This window comes from Salvelinus fontinalis, chromosome 4 (genome assembly GCF_029448725.1).
Source record: "Salvelinus fontinalis isolate EN_2023a chromosome 4, ASM2944872v1, whole genome shotgun sequence".
Classification (NCBI taxonomy): domain Eukaryota; kingdom Metazoa; phylum Chordata; class Actinopteri; order Salmoniformes; family Salmonidae; genus Salvelinus; species Salvelinus fontinalis.
In genome coordinates this window covers 76,615,463-76,632,561 of record NC_074668.1, presented here as the reverse complement: position 1 = coordinate 76,632,561, position 17,099 = coordinate 76,615,463, and the positions used below count along the sequence as shown (strand labels likewise).

The following is a 17,099-nucleotide window of genomic DNA, read 5'->3' as shown; positions in this document are numbered from 1 at the left end:
TATAAGAGGTCATACCAGAAGTTTTGTTGTGATTCATATATTGATGATGTAAAGAATATTTGCTGGTCTGTGGTGTGTAATGAGGAGCAACCAGACACTCCACTTGACGTATTTATGAAACTACTTACTCCAGTTACTAATAAGCATGTACACATTAAGAAAATTACTGTAAAAACTGTTAAATCCCATTGGATTGATGAGGAATTGAAAAATTGTATGGTTGAGAGGAATGGGGCAAAAGGTATGGCAGCCCAACTGATTGGCAAACGTACTGCAAATTAAGAAGTCATGTGACAAAAAAAAAAACTACACTATGAAACAAAGATCAATTATATAAAGAATGATAATAAAAAGCTTTGGGGCACCTTAAATGACATTGTAGGAAAAAAAGCCAACTCGGCTCCTTCATTCATTGAATTAGATGGCTCATTCATCACAAAGCCCACTGATATTGCAAACTACTTTAATGACTTTTTCATTGGCAAGATAAGCAAACTTAGCGATGACATGCCAGCAACAAACGCTGACACTACACATGCAAGTATATCAGACCAGATTATGAAAGACAAGAATTGTACTTTTGAATTCCATAAAGTCAGTGTGGAAAAGGTTAAAAAATTATTGTTGTCTATCAACAATGACAAGCCACCGGAGTCTAACAATCTGGATGGAAAATGACTGAGGATAATAGCAGACAATATTGGCACTCCTATTTGCAACATCTTCAATTTAAGCCTACTAGAGAGCGTGTGCCCTCAGGCCTGGAGGGAAGCTAAAGTCATTCCGCTTCCCAAGAATAGTAAATCACCCTATACTGGCTCAAATAGCCGACCAGTCAGCTTGTTACCAACCTTTAGTAAACTTCAGAAAAAAATTGTGTTTGACCAGATACAATACTATTTCACAGTAAACAAATTGACAACAGAATTTCAGCATGCTTATAGGGAAGGACACTCAACAAGCACAGCACTTACACAAATGACTGATGATTGGCTGAGAGAAATTGATGATAAAATGATTGTGGGGGCTGTCTTGTTAGACTTCAGTGCAGCTTTTGACATGATCGATCATAGTCTGCTGCTGGAAAAACGTATGTGTTATGGCTTTACACCCCCTGCTATAATGTGGATAAAGAGCTACTTGTCTAACAGAACACAGTGGGTGTTCTTTAATGGAAGCCTCTCAAATATAATCCAGTTAGAATCAGGAATTCCCCAGGGTAGCTGTTTAGGCCCCTTGCTTTTTTCAATTTTTACTAACGACATGCCACTGACTGAGTAAAGCCAGTGTCTATGTATACAGGTCAGCTACTACAGTGACTGAAATGACTGCAACACTCAACAAAGAGCTGCAGTTGGTTTCAGAGTGGGTGGCAAGGAATAAGTTAGCCCTAAATATTTCTAAAACTAAAAGCATTGTATTAGGAACAAATCCTAAACCTCAACTAAATATTGTAATAAATCATGTGGAAATTGAAGTTGAGATGACTAAACTGCTTGGAGTAACTCTAGATTGTAAACTGTCATGGTCAAAACATATTGATGCAGTGGTAGCTAAGATGGGGAGAAGTCTGTCTATAATAAAGCAATGCTCTGCTTTCTTAACAACACTATCAACAAGGCAGGTCTATTTTTGTCGCACCTTGACTACTGTTTAGTCGTGTGGTCAGGTCCCGCAAAAAAGGACTTTGCAATTGCAATTGGCTCCGAACAGGGCAGCACGGCTGGCCCTTGGATGTACACAGAGAGCTAATATTAATAATATGCATGGCTGAAAGTGGAGGAGAGATTGACTTCATCACTACTTTTATTTCTGAGAGGTATTGACATGTTGAATGCACCGAGCTGTCTGTCTAAACTACTGGCACAGAGCTCGGACACCCATGCATACCCCTGTAGGTATGTGGTAGTTGTGGAGTAGGGGGCTGAGGGCACACAGTGTGTTGTGAAATCTGTGAATGTATTGTAATGTTTTTAAAATTGTATAAACTGCCTTAATTTTGCTGCACCCCAGGAAGAGAATGGGGATCCATAATAAATAAATATGCAATTGGCAATTAGTACTTCAGTCTCCAAAGTTTTCTCAGCGGCAGCTCTCAGTGGCAGCTCTAAGTAGCGTGTCAGAGGCGGTCTCGTTGCAAAACTAAGGCCGTCACCGAAACAACAAAGACGATTTTGCGGAGTTGTTCTGCCAAGTTATTTGAGAAAGGAAAGAGAGGAAGGATCCACACCCACTAGGCTCAGTTGAGCATCTTACCTAGTTATTTTCAGATTATCTCCTTTTGCTCTTGCCACTGTGTGTGTTTTCTATACCTGTTCGCTCCTCTCCCTGTAGGCTTTACAGACGTTCCACACCCCTTCGCTGCAACCCTTCTAATTTAGTGTATCCTGCGCGCACAAAACGTGTGGAATTCCTGGTCTCTGGCACCGTTTGGAACTGCTGATCTGCGGTCAAGAACGCCAAGTTCATCTCTGCCTATGCTGCCCTTCAGTCCCTTGACTTTTTGGCCCTGACGGAGACTTGGATCACACCAGAGAACACTGCCACTCCAGCTGCTCTCTCTTCATCGGACTACGTTTTCTCTCATAGAGCATCTGGTCATCGCGGTGGTGGCACAGGACTACTAATTTCTCCTAAATGGAGATTTTCTCTCTCACCTGTTCCTCCTCATTTGAATTCCATGCTGTCACTGTCACTTCTCCACTCAAGCTCAACATGTAGTCATCTATCAACCACACCTTTATAAGCTCATTTTCTGAGGATGGTTCACCGCTCTTTGTACCTGGGGACTTCAACCTCCCGATGTCTGCCTTTCGATTAATTTCTTTGCAACTTTCTTTTCCTCTCCTTGCCTCTTTGACCTTACCTTTTCCCAGTCGCCTCCCACTCACAAGGCAGACAATACGCTTGACCTCATCTTTACTAGTTCACCTACTAACCTCACTGCAACCCCCCTCCAGGTCCCTGATCACTACTTTGTTTCCTTTTCTGTCTCCCACTCCTCCAACCCTAGCCACTCAGCCCCTACCCAAAATGGTAATGTGCCCTTGCAATCTTCACTCTCTCGCTCCCACTATTCTCTACTCTTCTATTCTATCATCTCTCCCTTCAGCTAAATCCTTCTCCCTCCTGTCTCCTGATTCTGCATATTTGACCCTACTCTCCTCCCTTTCCACATCCTATCACTCGCACTGTCCCCTCTCCTCCCGGCCGGCTCGGTCCTACCCTCCTGCTCCGTGACTCATTTCTAGCTTATAGAACAGGGCTGCGGGCAGCTGAGCAAAAATGGAGGAAAACTCAATTTCCGGGGACCTATCATCCTTTCACTCCCTCCTTTCTACCTTCTCTTCCTCTGTATCCACTGCTAAAGCCACTTTCTATCATTATAAATTTCAAGATTCTGCCTCTGACCCTACGAAACTCTTTTCCACCTTCTCCTCCCTCCTTAATCCTCCACCACCTCCAGGTTGACAAAATCAGCTCCTCATTCTCTTAGCCTATTTACATTTACATTTTAGTCATTTAGCAGACGCTCTTATCCAGAGCGACTTACAGTAGAGTGTATACATTTTTATTACATTTTACATACTGAGACAAGGATATCCCTTCCGGCCAAACCCTCCCTAACCCGGACGACGCTATGCCAATTGTGCGTCGCCCCACGGACCTCCCGGTTGCGGCCGGATGCGACAGAGCCTGGGCGCGAATCCAGCCCAGCCTGGGCGCGAACCCAGAGACTCTGGTGGCGCAGCTAGCACTGCGATGCAGTGCCCTAGACCACTGCCCCACCCGGGAGTCCACTGGTACCACACAGAACTACCCTACGCCTTGACCTCTTTCTACTCCCTCTCTCCTGATGAAATCCTGCGACTAGTAAGGTCTGGCCGCCTGACAACCTGCCCGCTCGAACCGATCCCCTCCTTCCCTCTCCAGACCATCTCTGGAGGCCTTCTACCATTCCTCACTACCATCATCAACTCATCCCTGACAACTGGCTGCATCCCCTCTGACTTCAAAATGTCCAGAGTCGCTCCCATCCTAAAGAAACCAACACTCAACTCCTCTGACGTGAAAAACTCCAGACCGGTATCCCTTTTTCTTCTTTCCAAAACACTTGAGCGTGCGGTCTTTGACCATCTCTCTCAGAACAATCTTCTTGACCCTAACCAGTCAGGCTTCAAGAGGGGTCACTCATCCGAGACTGCTCTTCTCTGTGTCACAAAGGCTCTCCGCACTGCCAAAGCTGACTCTCTCTCCTCTGTTCTCATTCTCCTAGATCTATCCGCTGCCTTCAACGCCGTGAAGGCTCTGCACACTCTTGGATTGCATCCTACCTGGCAGGTCGCTCCTACCAGGTGACGTGGAGAGAATCTGTGTCTGCACCACGTATTCTCACTTCCTCTTCCAAGATGGGGTAGAAGTCAGACGTCTTTGTCCTTCGTCTTGTCGTGTCCCATATATATATCTTTTTATATATTTTTCTTCACATATCTTTTAAAAATATTCTTCTAAACCTCAACTTTAAAAAACTCTCCTGCTACCCGCCTCACCCAATGTGGTGTGGATCTGCTTTTTTTCTAAAATATTTTTCTTTACTTCTGAATCAGAATCCCCCAACAGAAGCTAGCCAGCTAACTAGCTACTAGCTAGTAGTCAGCTAACAACTGCTAGCGGTAATCAGCTACCTTTAGCTCGGAGAGCTCTCGCTAGTTTGTACAACGCGATTCAAACTAGAGCATACCGGACCTATTTTCTCTCCATATCCCTCGATTCCTACTGCAAGCTCTGAACCTTCTCACCTGGATCATCACAGCTAGCTAGCTGCAATCCGAGTGACTACTCCTGGCTAACGTCTCTGTCCCGAAGCAAGCACCAATTAGCCTGGAGCTAGCCCATGCTAGGCCCATCTCCCGGCTAGCTGAAGAGATCCATCAGCCACTCCTGGGCTACAATACCTATTTTGCCAACTGGCATGGACTCCTTTTACTGCCGGTATGGGGTATGGAACCCCGCCGATTCTTCACGACTGGACTACCGATGTAATCTGCTCGAGGGGGTTACTCAACTGGCTCCTACTTCGCGAAGTCCCCTGAATGCCCATCTGCTAGCCGCGGCCCCCTAGCTGTCTAGAGCATATCGGACTGTTAGCTAATAGGTCCATCGGCCAATTTCTCGTGCCACTATTCCTATTTTGCCAATCGGCCTGGGCCCCTTTTACTACACAAAGCCCTGCTTATCCATCACGACTGGACTACCGACGTAATCTGCCCGAGGGCTTTTTTCCAACAGGTCCCTCCGTCGCGACGTCCCCTGAATGCCCATCTGCTAGCTGCGACCCGCTAGCTGTCTAGAGCATATTGGACTGTTAGCTGAATAGATCCATTTGCCAATTGGACTGGACCCCTCTGCTACACGGAACCCTACTAATCCATCACAACTGGTCTATCGACGGAACCACACGAGGAGTCTAAAACAAACTTTCCTCCATCGCGACGTCCCTCTAAGGCCAATCTGCTAGCTTTCTAGCCCCGGCCTGCTAGCTGTCTGAATCGCCGTGCCTCCAGCCAGCCCAACCATTCACTGGACCCTTATAATCACTCAGCTACGCATGTCTCTCAATAATGTCAATATGCCTTGTCCATTACTGTTCTGGTTAGTGATTATTGTTTTTTTCACTGTAGAGCCTCTAGCCCTGCTCAATATGCCTTAACCAACCATTTAGTTCCACCTCCCACATATGCATTGACATCAGCTGGTTTAAATGTTTCTGGAGACAATATCTCTCATCATCACTCAATGCCTAGGTTTACCTCCACTGTACTCTCATCCTACCATACCTTTGTCTGTACATTATGCCTTGAATCTATTCTATCTTGCCCAGAAACCTGCTCCTTTTACTCTCTGTTTCAAACGTACTAGACGACCAGTTCTTAGCCGTACCCTTATCCTACTCCTCCTCTGTTCCTCTGGTGATGTAGAGGTTAATCCAGGACCTGCAGGACCTGCTCCCCAGGTGCTCTCATTTGTTGACTTCCTTAACCGTAAAAGCCCTGGTTTCATGCATGTTAACATTAGAAGCCTCCTCCCTAAGTTTGTTTTATTCACTGCTTTAGCACACTCTGCCAACCCGGATGTCTTAGCCGTGTCTGAATTCTGGCTTAGGAAGACCACCAAAACCCCTGAAATTTCCATCTCCAACTATAACATTTTCTGTCAAGATAGAACTGCCAAAACGGGCGGAGATGCAATCTACTGCAGAGATAGCCTGCAGAGTTCTGTCTTACTATCCAGCTTTCCAGAAACAAGTCTCTCACCGTTGCCGCTTGCTATAGACCACCCTCTGCCCCCAGCTGTGCCCTGGACACCATATGTGAATTGATTGCCCCCTCAGAGCTCGTATCTTCAGAGCTCGTGCTGCTAGGTGAACTAAACTGGAACATGCTTAACACCCCGGCCATCCTACAATCTAAGCTTGATGCCCTCAATCTCACACAAATTATCAATGAACCTACCAGATACAACCCCAAATCCGTAAACACGGGCACCCTCATAGATATCATCCTAACCAACCTGCCCTCCAAATACACCTCTGCTGCTTTCAATGAAGATCTCAGTGATAAATGCGTCATTGCCTGCATCCGTAATGGGTCTGCGGTCTAACGACCACCCCTCATCACTGTCAAACGCTCCGTAAAACACTTCAGCAAGCAGGCCTTTCTAATCAACCTGGCCGGGGATAGGGGGCAGCATTTTCACGTTTGGATGAAAAGCATACCAAAAATTCAACTGCCAGCTACTCATCCCCTGAAGATAGGATATGCATATTGTTAGTAGATTTGGATAGAAAACACTCTGACGTTTCTAAAACTGTTTGAATCATGTCTGTGACTATAACAGAACTTATTTAGCAGGCGAAACCCCGAGGACAAACCATTCAGATATGTTTTTTTGAGGTCACTCTCTTTTCAATGAAAAGAGGTCACTCTATTTTCATTGGGAAACCAGATTTCTAAGGGACCTGCTTGCAGTTCCTACCACTTCCACTGGATGTCAACAGTCTTGAGAAATTGGTTTAGGTTATTCCTTTGTGTAATGAAGAAGTACGGCCATCTTGAACGAGAGTCACATGAAGTGTCCTGTTAGATAGAAGAGCGTGACCAGAAAGCTAGCTATAATTGGTTTTAATCCTGTATTGAACACAGATCATCCCGTCTTCAATGTTATCGATTATTAACGTTCAAAAATACCTAAAGTTGTATTACAAAAGTAGTATGACATTTTTTGGCAAAGTTTACAGGTAACCTTTGAGATATTTTGTAGTCACGTTTGAGCAAGTTGAAACCGGTGTTTTTCTGGATCAAACGCGCCAAATAAATGGACATTTTGGATATATTTCGACGGAATTAATCGAACAAAAGGACCATTTGTGATGTTTATGGGACATATTGGAGTGCCAACAACAGAAACTCGTCAAAGGTAAGGCATGAATTATATTTTTATTTCTGCGTTTTGTGCCGCGCCTGCAGGGTTGAAATATGCTTCTCTGTCTTTGTTTACTATTGTGCTATCCTCAGATAATAGCATTGTTTGCTTTCGCCGAAAAGCCTATTTGAATTCTGAGATGTTGGCTGGATTCAGAGCCAGTGTAGCTTTAATTTGGTATCTTTCATGTGTGATTTAATGAAAGTTAGATTTTTATAGTAATTAATTTGAATTTGGCGCTCTGCATTTTCTCTGGCTTTTTGCTAAGTGAGACAGTAGCGTCCCGCCTAAACTCAGATTTTTTGGATAGAAATATGAACTTTACCGAACAAAACATACATGTATTGTGTAACATGAAGTCCTATGAGTGTCATCTGATGAAGATAATCAAAGGTTAGTGATTAATTTGATCTCTATTTCTGCTTTATGTTACTCCTCTCTTTGGCTGGAAAAATGGCTGTGTTTTTCTGTGGCTATGTACTGACCTAACATAATCGTTTGGTGTGCTTTCGCCGTAAATCCTTTTTGAAATCAGACATGTTGGCTGGATTCACAACAAGTGTAGCTTTAATTTCGTGTCTTTCATGTGTGATTTCATGAAAGTTTGATTTTTATCGTAATATATTTGAATTTGGCGCTCTGCATTTTTACTGGCTTTTGGCCAAGTGGGACGTTAGCGTCCCACATATCCTAGAGAATTTAAAAGTGCCTTCCTCACCATCTTAAATAAGCATGCTCCAGTCAAAGAATTTAGAACCAGGAACAGATATAGCCCTTGGTTCACTCCAGACCTGACTGCCCTTGACCAGCACAAAAACATTCTGTGGCGTACTGCATTAGCATCGAATAGCCGTGATATGCAACTTTTCAGGGAAGTTAGAAACCAATATACACAGGCAGTTACGAAAGCTAAGGCTAGCTTTTTCAAACAGAAATTTGCATCCTGTAGCACATACTCAAAAGTTCTGGGACACTGTAAAGTCCATGGAGAATAAGAGCACATCCTCCCAGCTGCCCACTGCAGTGAGGCTAGGAAATATTGTCACCACCGATAAATCCACTATAATTGAGAATTTCAATAAGCATTTTTCTATGGCTGGCCATGCTTTCCACCTGGCTACCCCTACCCCTGTCAACTGCATGGCACCCCTCACAGCAACTCGCCCAAGCATTCCCCATTCCTCCTTCACCCAAATCCAGATAGTTGATGTTCTGAAAGAGCTGCAAAATCTGGACCCCTACAATCAGCTGGGCTAGACAATCTGGACCCTCTTTCTAAAATGATCTGCCGAAATTGTTGCAACCCCTATTACTAGCCTGCCCAACCTCTCTTTCGTATCGTCTGAGATTCCCAAAGATTGGAAGGCTGACACGGTCATCCCCATCTTCAAAGGGGGAAACACTCTAGACCCAAACTGCTACAGACCTATATCTATCCTACCCTGCCTTTCTAAGGTCTTCGAAAGCCAAATTAACAAAGAGATCACCGACCATTTCGAATCCCACCGTACCTTCTCCGCTATGCAATCTGGTTTCAGAGCTGGTCATGGGTGCACCTCAGCCACGCTCAAGGTCCTAAACAATATCATATCCGCCATCAATAAGAGACATTAACTGTGCAGCAGTCTTCATCGACCTGGCCAAGGTTTTCTACTCTGTCAATCACCGTATTCTTATCGGCAGATTAAACAGCCTTGGTTTCTCAAATGACTGCCTCGCCTGGTTCACCAAATACTTCTCTGATAGAGTTCAATGTGTCAAATAGGAGGACCTGTTGTCTGGACCTCTGTCAGTCTATGTGGGTGCCACAGGGTTCAATTCTCTGGCCGACTCTCTTCTCTGTATACCTCAATGATGTCGCTCTTGCTGCTGGTGATTCTCTGATCCACCTCTACGCAGACGACACCATTCTGTATACTTCTGGCCCTTCTTTGGACACTGTGTTAACTAACCTCCAGACAAGCTTCAATGCCATACAACTCTCTTTCCGTTGCCTCCAACTGCTCTTAAATGCAAGTACAACTAAATGCATGCTCTTCAACCGATAGCTGCCCGCACCTGCCCACCCATCCAGCATCACTACTCTGGATGGTTCTGACTTAGAATATGTGGACAACTAAAAATACCTAGGTGTCTGGTTAGACTGTAAACTGTCCTACCAGACTCACATTAAGTATCTCCAATCCAAAATTAAATCTAGAATCAGCTTCCTATTTCGCAACAAAGCATCCTTCACTCATGCTGCCAAACATACCCTCGTAAAACTGACCATCCTACCGATCCTCGATTTCGGCGATGTCATTTACAAAATAGCCTCCAACACTCAACTCAACAAATTGGATGCAGTCTATCACAGTGCCATCCGTTTTGTCACCAAAGCCCCCCATATACTACCCACCTGTACGCTCTCGTTGGCTGGCCCTCGCGTCATACTCGTCGCCAAACCCACTAGCTCCTGGTCATCTACAAGTCTCTGCTAGGTAAAGCCCCGCCTTATCTCAGCTCACTGGTCACCATAGCAGCACCCACCCATAGCTCGCGCTCCATCAGGTATATCTCACTAGTCACCCCCCAAAGCCAATTCCTTCTTTGGCCGCCTTTCCTTCCAGTTCTCTGCTGCCAATGACTGGAACGAACTGTAAAAATCACTGAAGCTGGAGACTCATATATCCCTCACTAGCTTTAAGCACCAGCTGTCAGAGCAGCTCACAGATCACTGCACCTGTACATAGCCCATCTGTAATATAGCCCATCCAACTACCTCATCCCCATACTGTATTTATTTATTTATCTTTCTCCTTTGCACCCCAATATCTCTACTTGCACATTCATCTTCTGCCTATCAATCACTCCAGTGTTTAATTGGTATATTGTAATTACTTCGCCACCATGGCCTATTTATTGCCTTACCTCCCTTATCTTACCTAATTTGCACACACTGTATATACATTTTTTCTACTCTATTATTGACTGTATGTTTGTTTATTCCATGTGTAACGCTGTGTTGTTGTATGTGTCGAACTGCTTTGCTTTATTCTTGGCCAGGTCGCAGTTGTAAATGAGAACTTGTTCTCAACTAGCCTACCTGGTTAAATAAAGGTGAAATAAATTAAAATTAAAATTAAATACTGGTGTCCCCCAGGGCTCGGATCTAGACCCCTTCCTCTTGTCTCTGTACATCAAGTCACTTGACTCTGTCATATTCTGACATGGTCTCTCCTATCATTGCTATGCGGATGACACTCAACGACCTTTCTCCTTCCCCACTTCTGACACCCAGGTGGAGACACGCATCTCTACGTGCCTGGCAGATATCTTGGCTTGGATGTCAGCCCACCCCCTCAAGCTCAACCTAAACAAGACAGAGCTGCTCTTCCTCCCGGGGAAGGCCAGCCCGCTCAAAGACCTCTCCATCACGGTTGGCAATGCCACGGTGTCCCCCTCCCAGAGTGCAAAGAACCTTGTCATGACCCTGGACAACACTGTGTCATTCTCTGCAAACATCAAAGCAGTGACTAGCACCTGCAGGTTCATGCTCTAAAACATCAGTAGAGTACAACCCTACCTCACACAGGAAGTGGTGCAGGTCCTAATCCATGTTAATATGTAGTTACTATGACTGAGATGTGGTTGTCCCACCTAGCTATCTTAAGCTGAATGCACTAACTGGATTAAAGCATCTGCTAAATTACTAAAATGTCAATGTAAATGTAATACCAGGCTCTTTTGACTAAAGTGCCTCTTTATACCCAGAAAATGTTGGATAACATGCTGGGGCCTGCAGCTGGGGCCTGTCGTGAGAGAGACAGGGTTGTGATCTCTCCACCAGTCTATGCCGGCCGTATTTCAGAACCTCTCATCCCCATTTTAACAAGTCAGTCGCTCCCCGCCCGGGGAATACCTAAAACAGATGCAGCTGTCTGTTGGTCGGCGGAGGAGTTTTTGCAGGGAGCGAGGGGAGGCTTGGCTGTGTTAGGGTGAGCCTGGCAGAGAGGGATGCAGTGGGATGCAGGCCAGCCACAGCAGCACTGGGGTGGAGACGAGAGGGAGCCACTGCAACGGCCAGGCAGCCAGGCAGCCAAGCTCCTGACCCAGGACCCAGGGCAGGGCGGACCCATAGACTCACACAGACACACAATCTGGCCTCACACACATAATGAAAGTGAGATATGGAACAGAGACAGAGCACTGGCAAAGACACCAGTGGAGGACCTGGATCAGCAGAGCTGACTTCGACAGCCAAGACAAGGCTCTGGGGAAGAGACCGCTGAATTACAGTAGTAGGAGTGGTTTTACCCTGTCAGAACAGGGACCTGTGTTAGCCTACATGCTGAAACCACACTATTTTCAGCCTTTAAGTGGTCATTTTACCCTTTTACTCTCCTTGCTTGAAACCATACGGTACAATTGAATACATTCACAGGGAAATGTTTCTTTAACTGGTGTGAAGAAAGTTTAAAGGAAGGAACAGAAGGGCCATCTGTTATGTAAAGGGTATAGGGCCTAGGCTAGCACTCTATCCTCAGTGTTCAATAAAAACACAGCAAATGTCAAATAAAGAGAGAGGTATAACGCATGTGAAAGTATTGACCAGAATGACCATCAGTGGATGTTGAGGATTTGGAGGGGGGGGGGGGGGGTCATTAAGTTACTGTTACGGTGGACGTGGTAAAAGTTTTATCTCCTAATTATCCACAGAGCACTCAGAACACACCCTCCAGATACTGACATGGAATAATACAACTCTCCAGCCCGGATATATTTCACCCTATCTTCAGCCCCACCATCATCCGCCAGCAAAAAAGTTGCCATTTAAAAATACACACACCCTTCTCAAGTGCCTATCCTTGTCATATAAAGAGAAAGAGCAGCTCAATGGAATTCCAGCCATAAAAGCAGCTTTATTTTAGCATCCATCTGAAATGTGTAACCACATTCAACGTTTTCTATGGCTCAAATCTGGGTTTTCCTTCTTTCAGCGTAAAACCTGGATCGTGTATGAGGCGCACCGTATTCAGTGACAAGGTCCAAGCCTTTCACATTAAGCTCATGATTCATAGGTAGGGCTCAGTCTTTCCACTGTTAAGAGACAAAGGGGTATCCTAAAGAGGCCTTGTTTAGCCTCTATGCATCGGTCAAACACAGTTTACAGTGCACACTACACTAATACTGTTGTACTCACTCTCATGATGAAGGCTCTTTATGAAGACATAAATCTGTTAACAAGTAGAGATATCCTGACTATAATATAAGTAGGAAAATGTAACAGTCCTCTACAGAGGAGAGGCTTTTCCTCTTTGTGTTATACAGAGGGGAGAAACAGCACCTGAAATAACGCATTTCTTGGTAGGTAGAGTCAGTAGCACATGCGCAGAGGATCATAACAATTTCAAACAGTTCCGACCAAATTTTTCTGTTTCAAGGAAAATACAGGAAGCCATAGAAGAAGCCATAGAAGAAGCCACAAAGTTTTTCAGCAGCCATCTTTAGCAGTAATATTGATCAAAAGAGCAGCTTCCAGCTCATTCTCTCTGTTCTTTGTTTACTCTTTGCTTCCTTATGTCAAAGACCACAAATAACACATTTGTCACTTTACAATACCTATAGAGATATCCCTACACCCTATGTAAGATTTTCTCTACTGTACTGTACTGTAGAAATACCACATCAACTCAACCAGAGTAGACAGTAGCATATGGATACCGTGTCCAGTAACAAAAAACCATTAGACAAGAATTTGAGGATGTGTCCCATGGATCTGAGTGAGATGTGTGTGAGCCCTGTGGAATTTAAGGCATGAAAGTATCAACTAAAGCACCTGTGTAGAGAGAAGAACTTAGCAGTGTTCTCAGTCTGCTAAAGTAATGTACTGAGGGCTCCAAAATTACTGCCACTCCTGACTGGCAATGCACAAACAATACTTAAAAAAATATAAACAATATAATTATAGAGAAACTCAAAATACCAACATGTGAGAAATACTGTACTTTATTACTGTTTCAATGGAACCAAACAAAATCATACAATTATTTAATACAAAACACATTTCACCAAAATCAAAGTTTCATAATTATTGGCACTCCTCATTTAGTACATAGCGCATCCACCTCTGGCAAGGATAACAGCATGGAGTCTTTTCCTGTAATGTTTGACAAGGTTAAGGAACAGATTTGGAGGGATTTTGTACCATTCCTCTATGCAGATCCTTTCAAGATCCTTCACATTCTTAGGTTTGCACTTATCAACTGCCCTCTTCCACTCAGCCCACAGGTTTTCGATTGGATTGAGGTCCGGCAACTGAGATGGCCATGGCAGAACATTGATTTTGTTGTCACAGAACCATTTCTGTGTGGATCTCGAGGTATGTTTTGGGTCATTGTCTTGTTGGAAAGTCCACCTACGGCCAAGTCCCAGCCTTCTGGCAGAGGCAACCAGATTGTCAGCCAAAATTGCCTGATACTTGGTGGAATTCATTATGCCATCAATCTTAACCAGTGCCCCTGGACCTCTGGAATTAAAACAGCCCCACCACCATATTTCACCGTGGGTATGAGGTGCCAATTGTTTGTGGATCTTCTTGTAGCCATTACCAGATTTATGAAGGTCTATGACCATCTGTCTCTTTTGAACTGCCAGTTATTTTGTTTTCTTCATGGTTGGATGACAAAGGGATATTGCATGCGTGTTACCTCATTTTTATACCTTAGTGAAACAGGAAGTGATGTAATGGCTCAATATAGTTTCTTAAGACTTAGATCAACTTAAATATGTGGAATTTAATTCCTGGTTTAATTTTGGTAGATCATCTACAATCATCTTTAAGGGTGCCATTAATTGTGAAACCTTAATTTGGAGGACATAGATTTTTTATTAAATCAATAAATGATTTTGGTGGGTTCCATTGAAACATTAATAAAGTACAGTATTTCTCATGTTGGTATTTTGAGTTTCTCTCTATAATCATATTGTTTATATTTTTTAGTATTGTTCGTGCATTGCCAGTCAGGGGTGCCAGTAAGTTTGGAGCCCACTGTATGTAATACATCTATACCATTTAGCAAAGTCTTTTATCCAAAGTGACTTACAGTCACGCGTGCATACAATGTTACGTATGGGTGGCCCCGGGAATCAAACCCACCGTCCTGGCGTTGCAAGCGCCATGCTCTACCAACTGAACTAAAGGGACTGTAGTAGTAGAATATGGTTTACTACTCTCTCACTGACAGAGATAGATGTCTCTCTAGCTCTGAGAATACCTTCATGCCAGATGGTTCTAGTGCTGCTATGAAACCTGGCACCATTCCGTTAATTTTCTTACGAGCCGTAAGAGATCACAGTGGGCCACATGCCAAGAGTCATTCAACGTCATTCATTTCACAGTTTATGTTGAGCTATCTAATCAAGTGTGTATTCCACAGTTATGTTGAGCTTTTTAACCAAGAGTGCATTGCATATAACCCAGTTCCACAGCCCTGCGGCGGCTCATTGGAGCCAAGGCATCACAGCTGTAGGAAGACCAATCTTAATACAAAGCAAGACTGAGCACAAAGAGACCACAGAACAGACCAAGTGTTTAGCCAGCTAAACTCTCCTACATTCAGCTTGCAGCCTGCCTGTTTCACAGTAAGCACAGGGACTTAATAGGGACCAATACAAGCAGACTTACTGACATTTTTAACCTATGACTACTGGATATCTGCCAAATCCTTTTTTCAACTATCTAGGGCCATTTTGAAGAAAGATGTTCAATTTTTCTGACATTCTCTAATATTCTGATACTCAACTCACTGCCTGACTAACAGTATGAGCTCTGAGACATGGACCTAAAGGAAATGTCACCGTGTTTACTGAGCTATAAAGTCTGACTGATATATCATCAAAGTGGGTCAGGAACATGAGCAAGAGGCATGCAGGGACACCTTAGGTCAGAGGTCAGATTGAGAGTTAGGTTGTTTATCATATTGATCAGGGATGCACCACACAAAACGCATGTGTTTAGCCCGACTAATAGAAAGAGTAGAGGATCAATATTTATTTATTCAACCTGTATTTAGCCAGGTAAATCATTGAGAACTAATTATCTACTGCAATAATACAGGGATTGTCACTGAGCCTAATTTAGATCAAACCTGTCTGTGTCTACAGTGTGTATTTATGACTGTAGAGCTATAGGGGTATGAGTGGGCAGGATGCCAAGCCCTCCAGGATCTGCAGTGGGAAACTCTACTTATCTATTGGTGTGTGTGGTACACATGAATAAACACACATACTCCTGCATTATACGCCCCAGCACCACCTCTCATCACACTCGGAAATCCCCCCCACCCATCCGCACACACACACATAAACACTCACACACACCCTGTGCTTATAAAACACAGCAACACAGAGTTCAGCACACAGTGCAGGACAGGTCTGCTTTCTGTAGAGCAGGACCACAGGAAACAGACCTGGGCTCTACTCTATGCAACATGTCTATAGGCTAAATCTGATTGAGCTCAAAGAGAATGCAGCCATAAGCCTCTGCAGACACCTTGCGAAATAACAGTCAAAGTTTAACCATACAAAGTAAAGAGATTCCTGCTGCAAATTGACACCAGCTCCACACAGAGGGCAGAATAAACAGAGCCTTTGGTTACAGCTACAGTAGGAGATGTGATTTTATTGTACGCAAGCAAAAAGGGCCAAGGCAGGAAAAGCAGATGTTTCTGTGTCTATGTCATCAGTCTACTTTGGTCTCCTCAATATAATTTATGACAGCATCTCACTGCTACTATGGGATGTGCCCTGACCTGCTGAATATATTCCCTAGGTGAGTATACACAGAAATCAGGCCTCAATACGTTCCCTAGTAGTGAGAGAGAGAGAGTACAGAATGGTCCCTGGTTGGTTTAGCTCACAATGTGTAGCAGATGGCGAAGTTACTGTCAGAAATGCCTAGGCTTTCTGGGTAAGTGGTGTTGACGTTGGCGTCGGTTCAAATCCAGGGTCCGCCTTGGACAGAGATGGACCGTGTTATACACAAGTAAACCTACTGGGCAACTGCAGGGTATTAGAGACAGAGAGCCAAAAAGGACCCAGACACATAGAGTAGAGTACAGTACACACTGCAGTTCATACCACACCCACAGACCACAGCAGTATAAGCTACAGTAGAGTAGAGTACAGTCCAATACAGTAGAGTACAGTAGAGCAGTCCAGTCCAGAAAGTCTAGTCCAGACTACTATACCACAGCAGTATAAGCTACAGTACAGTAGACTAGAGTACAGTCCAATACAGTAGAGTACAGTAGAGAAGTCCAGTCCAGAAAGTCTAGTCCAGACTTCTATACCACAACAGTATAAGCTTCAGTACAGTCCAGTCCAGTACAGCGCAGTACAGTACAGTATAGTAGAGTACAGTACAGTGCACACTGCAGTCCATACCACACCCACAGACCACAGACCGGGTGCATGAATACTGAGTGAGATCCCACCACGGCCACATAAAAGCAGACCACTCCCTCCATGGGGTCAGCTAGTCACCACACTGCCCAGAGATCTATCGGCTGGAGGGCTGGAGGTCTGGTGAGAACACTGGCCCCTGTGATAAATCACAATTTCACTGGTATTAAAAG

General features: G+C 44.3%; 1 protein-coding gene across 1 annotated transcript in view; it reads right to left on the bottom strand.

Annotated features, from left to right (window-relative positions):
• The window catches only part of LOC129854444 (thrombospondin type-1 domain-containing protein 4-like), a 54,720-nt gene that overhangs the window by 31,837 nt on the left and 5,784 nt on the right, over nt 1–17,099 (bottom strand). The window lies entirely within an intron of this gene.